Genomic DNA, 19,227 nt, shown 5'->3' on the forward strand with positions numbered 1-19,227 from the left:
ACTGACAGACAGATGAAGAAGCCGCTCCTGTGGTCATACTTTGGGCACACTGAGAGAAGGCAAAGCTCCCTGGAGAAGACAATCATGCTGGGATGGAGGAGGAGCAGCAGGAGACCAATATGAGATGGACGGACTCCATAAAAGAAGCCACGGCCTCGAATTTACAGGAGCTGAGCTGTGCTGTCAAGGAGAGGACAATCTGGAGGGTGCTCATCCATTGAGCTGCCATCAATTGGAGACCACTTGGTGGCACCTCACAGCAGTGGCGACCGAGCTCCTCAAAGGCCACGCATCCCAACAGTCATGGAGGAGAACAGCCACCCCAGCCGCCTCCCGCAGGAGAAGCGGCATGCCGGTGGCGGGGGCGTATGGGTGGGAGGGCATCATTGCACTTATGTTTGCTGGCTGAACGGGATGCCGAGCAGAGGGGCCCTTGCCCTGACCCGGCGTGGCTCTTCTTACATAGGTGCTCTTTGCCCTTCCATCCTCCTGCCTTGTATTTTGGCCAGACAGCCCCTCTACTGAAAGGAGTGGTGGTTATTCTTAGTGAGGAGGCTGGGGAGGTGCAGATCCCAGTTTTCCCATCACCTCCCCTCCTTGACCCCCAAAATGCTCCTTTCCCCACCCTCTCTGAGCTAGCACAACTTTTTAATGCTGGTGTGTGGACAGGTATCTGAGCTTCGATTCCTGTCTGTGAGGTTAAAGCACCATCTCTGACTTGGATCTGGAAATCTGAGCGATCCTGCTTCCCCCCCTCCCCCGTCCCCCCACCCGATGCTGCCTCGGGCCAGCTTTCTATGGGAAAAAGCTGCCATGCAAAGCAAAATAGCCCCCCAAGTTTCTGGTTCCCACCATCTGTACTGGAAACAAGTCTCTTTCAAGAGACTGCAATTTTTCTATTAAACAAAGGAATTCTGGCAGCTTGCTAATCTTTAAGATGAGCTAATTGCCTTTGTCCATTAAGAAAAGGAAAAGAAGAAAGAAGCACAGTTAAAATTACTCAGTACAATTGTAATTCTACCTGAATGAAGCCTGGAAGTGAGTAGGGCTGCCACGGAGGCTGGTGATCTCTCAAAGCCGGTAGGCGAAACTGTCAGATCTGGAATCGTATCTGAGTAACAGCAGGGGTGGTGAAATGCTTGTGGGGAGAGGGACTTCATTGGAGAACACTTTTCTCCTAACATTTTAAAAATGTACTCATAAAATACTTCACTACGATGCTCTACTTGCAAAATACTGTGTCAGTACGTTAAAAAAAGTAGAGTATGAATGTGATAATACACTTATCCATGTATCATACGGCTGCCTTCATGCCATGCGGTGCAACTGGTTGTAGTTTGCTTTTAAATGTGCTTTGACGCTACAAATGGCATCTGTTTTACCCCCATTTAAGGCAAGACAGAGCAAAGTGTCGAGCAAGCATTTAGCAAGAAGAGCGGTCAAAGACAGTGCAAAGGTCAACAGAACAAGGTATCAGTCAAAGGAACAGTAAGGATGAAAGAAGCGAAGTTTCAAGATATGGTGAGTGGACTTGTTCCAGCAGCTAGAAGGCCTGAAGGGAAAGCTTGCAAGTTGGAGCATTTAGAGGCCCATCCAGGACTCGGGTCCGTGACATCAGAGGCCGCATGAGGCAGCTTACAAGAAGGATGTTGTTTACAAGGAACCTTGTTTTGTAAAGAGGCACTCCTCAAAAGAGTTCTAAAAAGCCTGAATATTTCAAAAGGTTATACCAAAAGCAAAGCCAATAGGGAAAAAATGCAAAAAATGCAAAGAAAGCTTATATTGCTTAAAAGGTAGGGATGCCAGTTGCAATGAATGCATATGGAGTTTATATGCCTATGTATTACCTGTATATATGGCAGAAGTAGAAGTAGGTATGCATAGCATTAAACAAAAGCAAGCTAAATCACCGTATAATTATCCGTGCATAGTGACATCTAAATACCACCCATTCAGTCCATTGCATGGTAGTGGCTATTTATGCTTCCAGTGTTGTAACAGGATGTCATAAGTTATGTCCGTCTGCAAAGCTTTCCAATACAAATGTATCTGTATTATAGCCTCTTTCCAAAAAGAGGCAGCTGTTGAATAAATACTGGAAATGAGGGCATTAGCTGTATGCCACTTCCAGCAGTTAGCCAACTCAGCCAAGACTTTATTGAAAAGATATACGGACATCCAAAATCCAAAAGCATTTGCTGGAAAAGACTTCATCCCTCCATATCGTATATTATCTCACTAATCGGTTTGTCAAGGTTTAACTTAATAATTTGAGCTACGCTTTTGGGAATACATATTTCCATTTAGAGAGAACAAGTCCAGGCAGCATCGAAATTGCCAGTGTACTAATACATTGTGGGGAATTGTATCTTCAACAGAGAACAGACTTTCACCAGTTAACCAAACCGCCTGACAAAGGCCCAAAAGAGTCAATCAATTGCACCAAAGTGGGAATTGACCGTGAATGTTCTGAAAGGAAGAGCAAAAGAGCATCAGCACAAAAAATAGTGTCAACTCCTAGACAATTATACAGGATACTTGTATAGTTACAATACTACCATTTTGTCTGATGGCCAACTCCAGGACTCCCAAGCCTAAATCGAGTATAAGGGAGAAAGCGGGTGTCCCCTTACAAGGGTTCTTCTGGTGGGTCTCTTGAGATGCCTTCTGCTTCCATGATCTAGGCAATTGCTCCGTCTCTGTCTCAGAAGCAGAATAGCGCTTCTCTTCCAGAGAGAAAACTGTGGCCACATCCTTTGAGCACCTGCTTCCCCACTGGGCTTCTGGCATAGCTTATTCTGGGATGTTGATCTCTAAGAGCTCTTGCATCTCTGAAGAGGGTGACACCAGGGCCATCAGACAGCGGAATGACACCTGCCAACAATTCAGCACACCTGGGGTAACCTCTTCCTCATAATCTTTTACTCGTGACCACAAATTGACCATCAATTGTGCTGAGCTGGCGTGTCTGACAGAGCTCTGTTGCCCCAGATATTATGCGGATCCTGCTGAGCACTAAAAAAAAAACAACTTTCTTTCAAATCATGCACTTGTGAAAGCCTTACATGCCCGAGAAAAGGCTATTCTGGAAGTGTTAACAAATCGAACAGCACTTAGAAGGCAAGGGGAGGAAGAAATCTTACATGTAGAATGCTAACCACTGGATAATGCAAAATTGCTTCTACATTGACTTCAAGGTGCTGAATGTAGAACAGCAGGCCTTACAGATGCTAGAAAAATGGCAGCAGGCTTTCACTCTCCCTCTCCAAAGTGGAAAAATAGCCGCTCTTGGGGGAGAGAACCACGGCCCCTTCAGTAATGAAGATGTATACTAATGAGATGCGCCCGTGCCATTTCTCTGCTCTTCTCTGTAGACATGTCAGTTTTATCCAGTGAATGGACTAACCCTGGCTTTGAGGTAGGTGCATATGCTTGGGAAGACTCGGACCTTGCAGAGACTCTTCCTGCTGCATAAAGAGGAGCTTCTTCTTCCCTGCGAGACTTCTCTCTGCACTTAACAGCCAGGCCACTGCTGTAGCGGATGGCACAAAGAGCTTCCCACCTAAAGCACCGGATTATGCCACTGTCCTGCCGGGGACAGCCAGAAGAGACCCTTCCTCCAAGCTAGCCAAGGATCTCTCCCCTCCCCAACCTTTGCTGGTTTGCAAGAAATCTGAAAGCAGACCTTGGAGGCACCAAGCTCCCGCACTACATTTTAGCCTCTTGTTGAAATATTAGTGTAGCCACATCACTAGACACCACCCAGAGACCTCAGAAGCATTGCCAAGACAGCTCTGGCAATTGGTGGCATAGAAATGCAGCACACGTGAAAGAAATGAGTCAAGAGGAAGACTTGAAGGCTACGATGGAAACCGGAAAAGCCCAGTCAGGGTCTGGGGAGACATGTGCCTTCTGATACAGCAGCCTGGGTTACAGATGGCGCATCCTTCCCTTCTCTACAAATTCTCCAGGCTTTTCATCACTGCCCAGTATTACAATGGCATTCTGGCCACGCACACCAAGATGTGGCTTGGCTGCTGTGCTCTTCCAGCCAGGATCCTCCATGGGGGGCATAAATAAGATGAACACTCTTATTTCCCCAGTATGTTTTGATCATACTCAGATCACACAAATACTGAGTGTCCTCCTGTCTTGCTTGCACCAGGGCAAGGTGCAGTAGCTTTGGTGTTCCCCAGACAGGTGTTCCCCTTTCCCCCATTAGATGGTTTCCAGGATTCTCCCCGTTCTGGAAGTATGGAATGTCCTTCCTAAACTTAATAACTTAATAACTGGAAGCTAAAATATGTTGGCATTTTTGACCCACCTGCTTGCTTTTTGCCATGCCCTTCATTGCTCAGGGCCTGGTTACCTGAAGGAGCATCTCCTTCCATATGTGCCTGCATCCCCCTTAAGATCTGGGGCAGAGGCCCTTCCCTGGGAGCCCTCCTTGAAGGGGATTAGGAGGGTGACTACCCAGAGAAGGGCCATCTCTGTGGTGGCCCCCGATTGTGGAATTCTCTCCCCAGAGGGGTTTGCCTGGCACCATCACTTTATTCTTTTTGGTGCCAGGCCAAACCCCTTTTATTTTCCCAACATTTTAAGACTTGACTGTTTTAATTGGGGTTTTATTATTAGTTGAATTTTTAGGATGCCGTATTTTAATTTTTTTACATTTTGCATTATTGAACCGTCCTGGAAGTTCAGCCCCTGGGCTGTAAGAGGGTCCACACCCTTGGCCTACTCGGTCTCTCCTCAGACACCACCTCCGACTCTGTGCTCTCAGCCCGGGCCTAGTTCCCCCTGAACTGCTAAACCAGTACTGGGGTTGTATACTTCAGGATGTGCATAGGAGCTCACACAGCCAAATGCGCCATTGAAAAACAAACAGGTTCTCCTCCAGAGCATCTGGGAGAGCCCTCCTTGACATGCTGATGTTCTGCATGGAGGGACTTTTTCCCACCGATGAAGAATGCTCAGCATGGCACTCCTGCCGTCTGAAGCACTGCCAGTTCACAACTTCAGTGAGATGAAGGCAACCACGTGTATTTACACCTCCTCCTGCTTTTTGGAAATGCCAGGAAGAAGAAGGAGGTGCCATGAGATACTCGGTCCTTCTGAGAGTAGGAACAGCGTGAGACATGACACCCCTAGAGGGAGTGAGAAAGCAAACACACATCGAACGTACCATTGCTATCTCTATTTTCTATCCATCCAACAGGGAAATGTTTACTACATGCTGAATTCTTTGACTGCCATGCCTTCCGCTACATCTCTGGCTTGGCATATTTGCCTAGTGATCTTTGCAGGTGTTTTGAAATCACCCATTAAACTCTGTGGATAATGTCATGTAGAATATGCGGAAAATGCAAACTTGTTTATCTTAGCAGCTGGGCAACCTTCCTTCTGTTGAGGGCCACAGTCCCTCAGGGGTAATATGTTGGGGGCCCAATCCAGGAACATACATGGGTAGAGCTAGAGCTGGAATGTGGAACCCTTTTTGCATTCCTCCCTCCCTCAATCTCTTAAACACCCATGTGGTCGGCTGTTAGAAAAGGGACCGATCGCTTCTGCAGAAATCTGAATTGACTACCTGCAGAGGATCTAAGGCTACAAACTGGAAGTATGGGAGGGCCTAAAGTGGCAAATTGCTCACTCCTCCCTTACAGGCTTGATTTGAAGATTATGGAGATTAAGGTATTGAGTTTTCGGAGATTAAAGCATTACAGATTGAGATAAAATATGTAAACTGCTTCAATGAAGAACTGAAGCTCCTCTCTGTAACAGGATCACTTGAATCGCTAAAGCTCCATTCTCCATTCTCAATGATTAGGAACATTCAAAAATTTTAAAGTTTTCATTTCAAGAGATGAGTTAAGGCACTTACAGAGTCATTCTTCCACCCAAAATTATGGAAATGCAATGCCACTGGGGCAGGTGTCTGTTCTGTCATTGAGAGCAAGGAAAATGTTGTGCACATTTATGAATAAATGTGCATAGGAATGAAGTAAAATCTTGAAAATTACAAGCAGACTAGAACAAGTCTGAGGCTCTGATCATACTCGAACAACTGTTTCTCTGGCTTTCATTCTGGCTAAACATGCACAAGATTGCTCTCTGCTGCTTAAAGCATTTTGCAAGAGATCGGCGTCAAAAATTCAATGTTTAGAATGTGCACCCACAGAAAAGCAAGCTTTCATTAAGTACTGGATGTATTTATCGATATTGGCAAGGATGACATAAGATGCGCAGATCTGAGTACAATTTACAGTCATCAACCTGTGATAAGGATAACACCTAATCTTTGAAAGAGAGAGAACTTGCATGGCCTGGAGAAAATCAAATGCATCTTCAGCATAACAAAGCAGCTCCATGCATTTATTTGGAGAGTTATGCTTCCACTGGTGATGAGAAGACCTCTGCGTCTGCATCAAGATAGCAGAGAAGTGCCTTCTCCTGGTTTCCATCTACCTCTCTTCAGAAGAACCAGGGTCTCCAAGCCTGAAACCTGAACTTGCAAAGCCCCTTTCTGGAGAGGGCAGCCCTTCATGCAGAGCAGTGCATTCCATAGCTTAAAATAATTTACAAGGATCTAGGTGTCAGAATTTAGATTTTAGAATTTTAAAGCATTTATCTTATTGAAGAAGATAAACGCAAAAGAAGAAGGGGATGGCAGAGGATGAGGTGGCTGGATGGAGTCACTGAAGCAGTCGGCGTGAGCTTAAGTGGACTCCAGGGGACGGTGGAGGGCAGGAAGGCCTGGAGGAGTGTTGTCCGTGGGGTCGCTAACAACAACAATCTTATTGAAGACTGATGGGCCATTGACCCCAATTTCAGAGCTGAAATCTGCAGGATAAGAGAATAAGGGCTGAAAGAACAAGGGAAGGATGAAGCGCATTGAACCATAAAAGAACACAATATTGGAGATGGCAGGATGTGTGTATTCTGTGCACAGTGTGACAATGCAGGTAATTTATCTTAATTTACTTTCTATTGTTTTTATCCATGGGGTGAATTAGTAAGCACATTTTCTCTTAAGCCCAAGGTATTTTTAATATTAACAATAACTATTTTGCTCTCTTTGTTTTTTCGATTTCTCCAATTCCATGCAACGCCACAGTCCGAAGAAAGTCTATCATAGAATTAACTCCTGCTTTCAAAAGGCTGGTTCAATCTAATAGTTAACTTCAATAAGCACATTAGTTAGGACATACCTGTTTAAACAGAAAGAAGTCCCATGGCTGCCAACAATCCCCAGCTGGGGCTGCTTTCTTTGTAAATATGTATGATCCTTATTCTCATTTTCTGGCACTGAAACTCTTTGCTCAGGAAATATGTGCTTGCTCCTTGCTAAGGTGCCTGGAATCAGACCTGTTTCAATGTTTCCTTCATTCTGTTTATGCTACTGTTCCAAACTCTCTTATGGATTCTTCCTATGTCTGCGGTTATTTCTCACCTTACACAATGGAATTTGCACCTTGCTTTACATCAAAAGTAGAATTTTACTTGCAGTGTAAACTACTGCAACCCTAAGTACTCCCCATCTCTCTGTACTGCAAATAACCCATCATGGCCTTCATACACGATCTTGGTGTGTTCAACTTTGGAAACACTTCACAGCATGTTGAATGGATGTCCTGCACGAATTACCCTCCAATCTGCAGGTTTAATGTTTTGAGCTCCTAGAAATTATGAGTCTACATGTTCTAGCCACATGAAATCATTAGGCACAGTGTTATGTGAGAACCAGATCCAAAGTTACTTTTCTTGCATTTAGCTGTGTCCAAGTAGCTGCATTGATTTCTTCCCTAACTGGGCTCCAATTTCCCTCTGTCTTTGACACAGTGCTACCCAAAGCACTTTGCAGTTTGAGACTCAGGTCAAGATCGCCCCAAAGCCAGCTAGCTTGGGCACAGAAATCTATTTCAATACTTCTTGTTGGGCCTTGTCCCCCATCCAACTGGAGCAGCAGGCTAGTTTACATACAAAGCTCTGACTTCAGACAGAAGAGAACTGTCAGGAAGTTCATGACGAAGAGCAGTGAAGTTGCCACTGGCAGCTGTGGCATCTGCTGTCTGAGGCCACCCACAGGGCTGGCCCTGCTCCAAGAGAAGCTGCCAACATCTTTCATTCCTGGCTTCACCCTTCCTTTGCCTCTTTGCTGTACAGGTTGAGCACACATCCTGTTCTCGCCTTCCTGAACTCAGGAGAGTGAGGCCCTTGGACCAAAGTTCACCTTCAGCTTGGGCCCCTGTGCCCATCACGCTCTCCCCAGTATGAAGCCTGCTCTGATGCCCAGGGACCACCACGGTGTGGGCAACTCCTCAACTCCACCACAGTGTAAATGAGAGCAGCCACCCTACAGGGCTGCTGTGAGACGGAGCGGGGATCCTGAACCCAAGCCAGAGGCAAAGGGCTGCCAGCAGAGGAAGTAAATCCCTTGTGATTAACCCAGCAGGAACATACGGCTTGCCTTATTTGTGGTGAAGTATTCAGGCAGCATCAAGCAATGGGGATATTCCCATCCTCCAGGGTAAAACAAGCAACATGATGTGGTGGTCAAGAGGGCAAACGCCGCCCTTGGTTGTATAGCCAGAAGCATGACTTCTAGATCAAGGGAGGTATCGCTGCTACTCTACACGACTCTGGTGTGCCCGCAACTGGAGTATTGTGCTCAGTTCTGGGCCCCTCGTTACAGGAAGGATATAGCCAGGTTAGAGTCAGTGCAGCGTAGGGCCACAAGGTTGGTGGCCGGTTTGCAGGGGATGGGGTATGAGGCGAGACTGAGGGAGCTGGGTCTCTTCAGCCTGGAGAAGAGGAGACTCAGAGGGGATCTGTTGGCGACATACAGGTATGTGAGGGGATGTCACATGGGGATGGGTAGAGACCTGTTCTCTCCTGCAGAGGAAGGCAGGACGTGCTCCAACGGAGCAAAGCTCAGGGAACCAAGGTTCCATTTAGATGCCAGGAAGTACTTCCTGACACATAGGATCCCAACGGTATGGAATGGGCTTCCACGGGAGGTGGTTGAGGCCCCATCGGTGCAGGTGTTCAAGGACAGGCTGGACATGCACATGGTGGGCATGTCGTGAGCGGAGCTGGCTACAGCCGGGAGTCAGACCAGATAGCCTGGGAGGGCCCTTCTGACTTGCTCTATGTTTATAAAGGGATTCAGACCTTCAAAGGGAAGGGACTACAGAAGTGCATACCACTCAGCTCAGCCTACTGAATATGGATGCCCACCTGAGCCCTGAACAGTACCATGGCGATGGGACCATGCCTGCCTAACCAGCGAGTACCATGCTTCTGAAACTCACCGTTGTCCCATTTCCTATTTTCTCCCTGTTTGCAGGAAGCGTGCTTCCATGAATCCCTTCCCACTACCCAGGGACCATGAAAAGAACTTCTCTGGTGAACGCCCCTCTCCCACCATCCCATCCTTTTTCAGCTTCCTCCTGGCTACTCCTGTATTTCCAGTGAACAAGTAGTTGAAAGCGGCCACTTCTGCAGCTCATTTCGTAGCTCCCTCGGTTGCCATGGCAACTGCAATTTTCAAAGTTTATCCCCCCCCCATATTACACTGCATATTCCCATGCATGCACAAACATACATAAACACCCACTGATGCACAACATGGGCTTCTGCCGCAGCTTTTTCTCCAGAAATTGCACTTTTTAAAGAAACAGAAAGCTCAGCACTCGTGGGAACAAATTGAGACAGCATGTCTGAGATTCATTCTTCCTGTCCCTCACACCACACCATCGTTCGGTGTTCTAGCCTGATTCTTCTCTATAAATCACCCGCCTCCTTTCTCAGCAAGCCATTGGGCATTTCTTTTCTAGATGCTGGCTGGAATTTAGTTCCAAATTTCATTTGCAGCCAGTGAATCGCCTTCCTTTGTTGAAAATACACACTAGTGCCTTTTAACACTTTTATTATTAATTCCTGAAACAATCTTATTCACCACTTGGGATATATGCCTCAAAACTGGCTGGGGAAAACAGTAAATTAGGCAAAGGAAAAAGATATTGCAGTGTTGGTTCAGAGGTTTGGAAGAGCTGAAAAATGCTCTCTAGAGATGGAAACTGATGCAAGAAAGAAGGGAGAACTTAACAAAGAGAATTGTTGGCAATTGATCCCTTAATTATAGTATTAGATTTTTTTTTCCTTTTAAAAGCTTAGTGGAAGGAATGAGGAAAAGGCAGAAAAGAGCTCACAAAAAGGAGAGGGCTGCATTTCGTTTTATCAGAAAGGCTGACTAGAAGAGAGTTTGCTTTCTCAGTCGAAACAGATGCTAGGTTTGGTTGTCTTCCCAAAAGCTGGCAATTTCTGGCTTAATTGATTTGTATCCCACCCTCTACCAAAATAAATAAATAAATAAATGGCACTCATCGGGGGTGGGCTGGCACCTTGAGGAGGGTAGAATGTTACTGCATTCAAAGCAGAACTGTCTTCACTCCCCAAATTCATTCCGCGCCAGTGGATGATAATGCCATGTTGTTCCTAGGAGATGCTGCCCAGGAAGAGGAGATGGGAGAACTTTGGCTCACGATGACATCCCATCATGCACTTTTACTTGGGCAGCAGGCAGAATTCATGGACCACGTAGTCCCAGACTGACTGTCTGGGATGCCCCGATGGTCATCCTTCATCCTTCTGACAGAAGCTTTCATATGCTGCAGACTAAACCATAAATTAAGAAAGCAAATGTTCCAACCACCCCCACAAAAGGGGAGAAGGAACTGAGGGAAAAAACCTGACAGATAATAAAGGGGTGGACCGGAGGTGGAAGATGGGGAATGCTGAGGTAAACCGCAGCCTAGGGAGCCGAAGGCAAACATCATGCTGTTAAAGGCAAAGTATTTTCTCAAAGGACATTTCAGAAGTAGTTGAGGTACGGATGCATACTGGTTCTGGGGTGTAATTTGGCTCCTGAATTAATTAAGGGTTCCAATAGATAAGTAATACAGAAACTGGCACAGATGCCAAATTAACCACAGGTAGGCCATCTGTTTTTCCATTAATTTACTGGGACTACGAACAGATGAGGTTTGCTTGGTGGAATATAGCTCAGCTCCTTTCTTCTGTCTCTGAAGAGTTACTGGAGTAGGGTGACTGTGTGCATGAAAACGGGAGGTCCAATAGCCACGGTGAACTCTGTGTGTCCCTTCGTACATGAGGATGCAATTCTGTCCAGGAGATACTGGGCTGTTCTGGACACCCTGCCTGCAGCCTTGGTCCCAATCCTTCTGATGGCTTCACAGGCAGCAGGAAGGGTCCTCATCCCCATCATCCCATTTCCAAAAGCTTTTTCAGTTCATGCCACTTGAGATTCTAAAACATTCAAGATCTGGTGCAGAATGGATTCAGGAGTGCAGCTGTGTCCTCATGATTTCATGGCACCTCTACATTCAAGATAGCTCCAAGAAGTAGGCAAACAGGAGCCAGTAAAGGAATATATCCAACTTCCCCCAAACCGTAACAGGCCAATAATAGAAATTTGGCCTTCCCTGTTCCCGCCTGCCAGCCTGCCAGCCGTACCAGCCCAAGCTTTTTTGCCAAACGAAGCAAGGCCCAAAATAAAATTTGGACAAGTTCTTGCATCTTCTAGAATTTGATGTGTTGCTGAAAAAAGCCAATTGTGCCTATTTCCTTGATTTGTTTTGTTTTATCCATGCAAGGAAAGTGCAGAGGCAGGGCGGAACTGGCAAGCCAGACCTATTTCTTGGCAGCCAGCCACCAAACAAAATGATTGGGAGAGCACCGGGCAGGCCAACTGGATCAGAAGCCCAGTTCACAATACCGTTTCCAATGCTGGCCAAATATTTAGATGCTGAAAGTATTTTGGTCACTTCGCAACCAGTGACAACAAGACTCCAGCAGGGCAGGAACAGCATTTAGGGAAAGCAGGGGAGTTTTGCTACCTCTCTGTACTTCAGGCAACATGTGAGGTTTTCTCAGGAGCACCTGTTGGTCTGGCCAACTGATACCACCTTCCCACCACCACCACCACTGAATTGCAGGTATTCACCTGTGCATTTATACTCTGCCAGATTAGATCCAGGAAACTGCAAACCAGTTAATTCCAAGCCCATTGACGGAAAGCATTTGTAAAGATAAAATTAGTTGGCACACAGAGGGACAAAATGCTGAAAAATAAACCAGTAGTCGAACATCATCATCATCATCATCATCATCATCATCATCATCATCATCATTATTATTATTTTGGCAAGTTCTAGGAGTGCCTGGGCAACATTTTAAACCTGTTTACAAATGGATAAGGGTCCATCTAATGCAATGATGGCTCTCTGAACTGTCCTTGTTTCCGAAAAAGATATAAACTCTTTGTACACAATTTTAAGTGCAGACTTTCTACAAATGACTGATCCCTCAAAGGTGAGAGAGCAAGGTGTATAGAAAGGTATGGTGGGCCACCGTCAGGGATAGGTCAACCAATATTAAACCTTGTCTGAGTGGAATGCTTAATACCATGCTTAAATTTTGGAAAGGATGTGATTAATTCCTGGTTTATTGGAACAGAGAACACTCTCAAAGGGGTGCATGTATGCAAATTAGCTATATGTATATCTTTTTAAAAGTTATCTTTCAAGCTCTGAACACTTTCATTCTGAAATCAAAGTACGGTCAAACGGTGTTAAAGTAATTAGTTATTTCTATGTATATTCATTATGTATTATGAATTTTCACTCTTTTTGTCTTGCTTTGTTCTCTTTGAAATGTTAATAATCATAGTAATAGTGGTACGAGAGAGAGAGAGATTAATTTCTTGATGAATACAGCCTCAAACAAATAAATGAAACTGTTTTATATTGCATGAGATGATCCGTCTACCTGGCCCTGTTTTGGTTCTGCTCACTGGCCATGGACTTTCCAAGGTATTAGGGCAGAGATCTTTTTACCCCGATATCTGAGTTCCTTTAAACTTGGTAGTACCAGAGATTACGTTCAGGATCGTGTGCTAGCAAAGGACATGCTCCACCACTCACCTCTGTGGCACACCTGCCTCGCACATGGTTTTTACAGAAAAACAGCCCGTCACATATCAGGCATTCCAGAGAAAACGTCGTTCACACAAGGATGGACCATCAGAGCCAGGATGGACACGGATGCCACCAAACCTGCGACTGATTCTCCTCTCTCTCTGATGCTTCCAAGAGCACTTGGTCACACGAAGCCCAGCCTCTCGGAGCTTTCTTAATGCACTAGCTGAAAATTGGCCCAGACAGAGAAGTACCCCATGGGATGATCTTATATTCTTGGGCCAACTCTTGAATCTAGGAGGAATGCCTTCTCCATCCCTAGACATGCTAGGAATCAAAAAACATGCACTGTTCCGTTGTCTCTCTCTTTCCTGTGCCAGAAACATCGCCACATTCTCCCCTCTTTTTTGCGTCAGAGTTTTGTGTCCCCTCCTGATCCCTGGCCTCCCTCTCGGGCACTGTTGTGAATATACAAGGTGCAAACCCCACGCGATGTCCTCAGATGGAGGCAAGGTATACGGTGGACATGCATAAACACCCCAGCTGTGCAGCAGGGCTCAGAAACCATCCACAGCCATCTTAGAAGCAGGAAATGAAAAAGAATAGCATATCCAGGGGAAACTCATTAGGCAGAGCTTAATTACAGAGCTGGCTGGGAGACTGGTTAATGCCCCATTTACTTGAGGTGCATGGAGAGAGATTTCTTTCTTCTCCCTCAAAATGAAGCATATTTCACACTACATTCACCCAGCTGCGCTATTGATGCTGCGCTCACTGATCCCCAGACTTTAGGTTGCGAACGTCTCGGTGTGGCCTAAACAGACACTGGATGCTGCCAAAGGAACCTTTCAGCCATCCCTAAAGCTATTTTGCTCCAGCGGTAGCCACCTATTTATGCTTTCGCTCAAAGTCGTCCCTGGAGGGGTCCATGGAGCTTTGCTGGTCCTTGGCCTCACGTCGTCCGTCTGGACAGAGCAAAGCACCAAGCTGAGTTAAAACGACTGAAAGTTGCAATCGTCATTATGCCTTTCCTGAGCCATGGTGAATGATGGGCTGCAGGTCCCCCCACCTTCCCCAGCCTCTCTAAGAGAGCAGGTTAGGAAACTTGCTTCCATTTTTGATAATCTGCACTTGGTTGTTTCTCCAAAGCTTAGCCACAGTTGTTCGACGCAAGCCAGCTTCAAAGCATGGTTTATGCAGCTGGCTTCTTCCATCCCATGGAACCACACTTCAGGGTTCAGATGTAACACTGCAGTTGATTAAACCGGAAAGAGAAGCTTCCCAACTTCTCCTGACAGCAATGACCGAGTTTTAGGGGATGAGGGGGTCAGTGTTGCTCTGCATGAGTCTGAGGCTCACTGCAGTTTGTTCCCATCACAAAGGGTTGCAGCATCTGAGCACAAACAAAATGTGCAGAAAATTCTACAGAAATTGGTCTCAGGGCTCATCCTGTCCAGGGATACCATGTAGGTCAATGGGGGGAGGGAGAAAATGGCCCCACCAGGAGGTTTACAACACGGTTGTTCTTATTAGCATCATCATCATCATCATCATCTCTACACCACCTATAGGCAAAGTGCTCTGGATAGTTCACAACATTCTAAGTCCCCCATCCAGGTTTCAGCCAGGCCTGACCCTGCTTAGCTTCCAAGATTAGGCAGGATCAGGCGCCTCAAGCTACATATATTGCATTGTGGGGGATGGGATACAGTTAATATGGAAGATGAGAAGACAGGGGGTGAGGAGCAAGTTGAGTATTTGAGTATCTCTCCTATTATAAGCAGTAAGATTATCGAATCAGAAAAAACAACCGGAAGCTGGACAAGAATATCCTTGGTGCAGGAGCTGCTATGAAAATCCCAGAATCCAAAGCAAGCAAGAAATATTGGCTGTAGATGCACCGAATGCTTTCAAGAGTTGGTGTATATGATAGAAATGGATGGGTTTATTCTGTTTTGCATGCCTTGGTCTGCCCTCTGCCCATATCTCCTAATTCATTGCGTTGTTTCGAACTGTTTTGGTTTAGACTTCAAACGCAGCACTTAGCCTTCCCTGCTTGCAAGCCCTTTGCCTCTTCAATAACAACGTAGACTCCCATATTCATTACACAGCCTGGAATACCGCCCAAAATACCAAATCCATGGTTATTTGTAAAGTGACTTTCTTATTCTCATAATTATAGAGAAGGATAAAAAGCAGCAATGAAACAGAGGAGGAAAGCAGAGGCAGAAGGTTTAGAGTTGGGACTGGAATATCGTCATAAGCGGCTCGGTGGAAAAAATATTTGGAAAATCCACAATTAGACCCTGCTGCCATTCATACCTGCTGCCACCGTTCCTTCTGCTAACCTGGCACCGCACGGCTGAGGGCTTTCCCCCTCGGTCCCGGGTGTGCGGATGCATTGCAGTTGCTCTGAAGCAGTGAACCAGAAGCAAGCGACATTCATCCATTTCACTTCTAAACTGCCCCACAGCTCTCTGGACAGTTTACACAGTCCATTTAAAAGCAGGATAAAAATGCAACAAAAATAATCATGAAAGCAGGGGAAAATATTAAGAAGTATAAAGCAGCCAAAAACAAATAATGAAATGATAAAAACAAACTATAATTACAATAACCCAGCAGCAATCACAACCAGAACAAACAAGAAAAGATGATTAGGGATAGATGGTACTGGAATCTTGCGATGGGCCAGCTAATTAACCCTCCCCTCTGTGATTTGGTGCAACCAAAGAGCCCCTTAATTTGAGAAGAGCCCCGTTCAAGTCATTGACCAAGGGTCTGGGATTAGTGCTGTGAAGCCCTGCTGTTCAGAATTATTTATCCGCATGAGCCCGGGCTCATCCCTCGGACCGAAAGCCAGCCCCAGGACTGGACTTGGGTACAAATTATGCCTTTTGATCCATGGCTGGAGGACACATGGGAATGGGTGAAATGCCACAGCAGCAGATCAAAGTTTGGAAGGCGGTACTGGATCAAGATGAACATTGTGGACTGAAGGACCTCACGCCCTGCCTAGCACTGCTAGGCAAAACCCACCTAAGCCGACTCTCCAGCGTATATATTTTAAACTCTTGCATGCAATTTGCCTTTTGCTTTATGCCATTTTTTAAAAAAATCTAGGTTCTTCAGAAGAACTTCTTGGTCTTCTCCAGATTCTCACCACACTGAGAAAGATTAGAAACTTATTTTTAATTGGAAAAAAATAAGCTGAAAGACTGGGGGTGGGGAGCAGATCCCGAATCATCTGACTCCTGTTATGAAATCTGCAAATGCTCGCAATTTGCATCCAGGATTCAATATTACCAAATCTCAATCTAAGGCTTCCTCACGCGCCTCAAGGAGGGCGTGAAAAAGGCCAGGGGGAGTCGCGTTTCCTGGAGGTTGCTGTTCTCGCATTTAACGGTTCCACATGTGCTAAGCCTCTGACAGCATCTCAGAGCATGCTTGCGTGGCCACGTGGCTCGTTGCCACGGAGACCAGAAGCTCCACATCTTTTCAAGCCTGGACCGATGGCTTGCTTTAAGCTCCCATGTCCTCTGCGGGGTGGGTGGGAACTAAAAAAAGTTAACGTGCTACCATCTATATACCAACACACACAAGCAGTGTTGGCCAAATCTCATTTACTGGTCCTGCCCACGCGATCGTCCACCCCCACAGCCAGGATTTAAACTCTCCCCTCAGCAGCTGCTTGATTTCTTTTGCAAGCATAGCCAAATCTTGAGTTTTGGGGATCTCAAATTGTAGGATGGGCCCCATGGAGGGATGTAAAATCCTTGGAAGGGGGCATAGACTCAAAGGGATGACCAGGTCCAGGGACAGGGGAAGATTTTGCCCCCTTACCAACCAAGAACGCATCCCTAATGTAGGAATTTCTCAAATTTGTGGGACTGACTGTGTCCAACCTATCCTAACTCCTCAACATGCTTTGGGAAGAATGAATTACAGGAAGAGCCGCTCTTTCAACCCAAGCAAAGTCCCTTCGGTATAGTTGTAGGATGCAGCTTCAAGCTGTGGATACAAACGCTACATTCGCGTAGCACTCATTGTTCTGAATGGGGTACATGGGGTCTCCACCCAGTTTCAACCAAACTGTGCCTCCCCCGTCTGGTCCTCCAAAGCAGCAACTTATGGGAGCATCACAAAATGGTAGAGACCAGAATACAGAATAAATTTCAAACAGTCTCCTGAAAATCAAGCGTTTGGGAAAATACTGCTTTGCAAAGAAAAGCCCAGTGCACTGGACTTCGGTCCCCAGAGAGAGAGAGTAAGAGAGAGAGAGGGAGAGGGCAACTCCACAAGGCATTGATTTTGTGCTTGTGTAGATCCCTCACAAGTCAGTAGGGCCTGTTCATATGTCGTCAGCCTCTGGAGCCTCTCCCATGTTTTCCAGCCATTTTCGTAGGGGATTTTTTGTTTGTTTATTTGTTTTCAGAGCAAGAACAACGAGCTATTAAATTGCAAACTGAAACAAAACCCTTGTGTGTTGTTGCAAATCCACTGTACTCCAGCTGCATCACAGAGCTGCCTTGTTAATACAATAAATGTAGAGAAACCCAGGGAAAGGGAGAGAGCGAGAGAGATTTACTGCTTCCAAAACCAGTGTATGTTGTTCTGGTCCTGCCTCCATGAACCTCCAAATAAATGGATTTCCCAGTTATTCCCCATCCAGTTTATTTCTCCACATGATTATAACCAAAAGGATAGCTTTATATATGTCGCACCTTCTGGTGTTACAGCCATGGCCACTAATAGCCGTGCGCATTCTAATTTGGCCATACCTTCAACATTCTTTGAAAAGTTGAAATTGGTGGCCACCCTTTAGGAAAGCGTGAGAGCACCCAGCTCAGAATTTGGGGTACATGCAAAGGATGGCACTGTCAATGGTTCAGGTATCCCAAGACATGGGTGCCAAAATATTTGGGCGAGCAAAAATGCATGTCCCATCTAGATGCATGCATGGGAATAAGAATCGCCCAGAGATCCCGAGCCCTGGGGCCTTAGCGGATCTGTTGCAAGGAGGTGCAGGCACCCATGCAGCCTCTCCATACATGCTGAGGATTCTTGCACAGGTAGGGGAGTCTGCAAAGCGAGGGGCTGCGGATGGAAGGGGGGGTGGCATTGCAAGCATGGACCAAAGCAAAGCACGCGATACAAGGCCAAGCCACTCCATTTCCCTTGCCCAAATGTGTCAGGACATAAGGAAAGCCCTGCTAGAAATCACACCCAAGGTCCATTCGGTTCAGCAGTCCTCGCACATGGTGGCAAACCAGCTGCCCACTGGATCCTTCAAGCAGGATGTGTGCAAGAGCTTCACCTGCCCAAGGTCTTCAGCAACTGGTTATCCAGGGATGCCTCCTCTGGTACTCCATGGCCCTTGAGGGATTGCCCATATAGAAACTCCTCTTTCTTTGCTAGCACGTTACTAGCGGGGCTTTAGCCTCGGTCTAGGCTAATGCCAGGAAGAAAGAACTGGCAGCCAACCAGAGACAACCAAGCCAGTTTCCCTCTTTTCCAGCTTATTGATATTTATTATTTATTTATTTAAAACATTTTTATGCCGCCCCCATCGCAACAAAGCCTCGGGGCAGCTCACAACAAGAAAAAAAATCCGACACATGGTGCCTGGCCACTAACTTCATCAGAAATTATATAATCCATCTTTACAAAACACAACTCCAAAGAACAACGGATATTTTTAAGATCACATTGGCGAAACGTCTATTGGTGCCAAGCCAAAGGCCTACATCCGTTCCAAAATGGAATCAATGAGTCAAATTCTCTTGCAACGTTCCTGCTGTGCTATTCCTTCCCTCTGCTACACGTTTATTATAGTGTATTATATTTTAATTGATGTTTTGTGAGCCGCCCCGAGGCTTCGGCGAATGGGGCGGCATAGAAATTTTCTAAATAAATAAATAAATAAATGTATCTGCTCTGATTTAATTCACTATCATACTATTCCATATTTTCCTCTCCACTAACTGAGAAAGAGTATATCAGAATTCCAACCTTTTGCCAATCACATACATGCCTAAGTTAGTATGCTGTTTACCCTTACATTATGTTCTTTCCTTTCACGTCTTCCTACTGCCTTTAACAAAACAACTTGAGGGCTCAGCCAAACAGCCTCCTGCCTCTCAAATTCCTGGTTCAGTGTATAAAAGACCGAACATTTTTAACTTGAAGCCATTCACACTAGACACATGCAACTGTTCCTCTCCCC

The 19,227-nt window shown here is 45.9% G+C and overlaps 1 protein-coding gene across 1 annotated transcript in view; it reads right to left on the reverse strand.

Moving 5' to 3' along the window:
* The window catches only part of CACNA1E (calcium voltage-gated channel subunit alpha1 E), a 228,082-nt gene that overhangs the window by 107,644 nt on the left and 101,211 nt on the right, over window positions 1-19,227 (reverse strand).

The sequence above is a fragment of the Varanus komodoensis genome, unplaced genomic scaffold (assembly GCF_004798865.1).
Source record: "Varanus komodoensis strain SLA01 unplaced genomic scaffold, ASM479886v1 scaffold34_1, whole genome shotgun sequence".
In the NCBI taxonomy this organism is placed as follows: domain Eukaryota; kingdom Metazoa; phylum Chordata; class Lepidosauria; order Squamata; family Varanidae; genus Varanus; species Varanus komodoensis.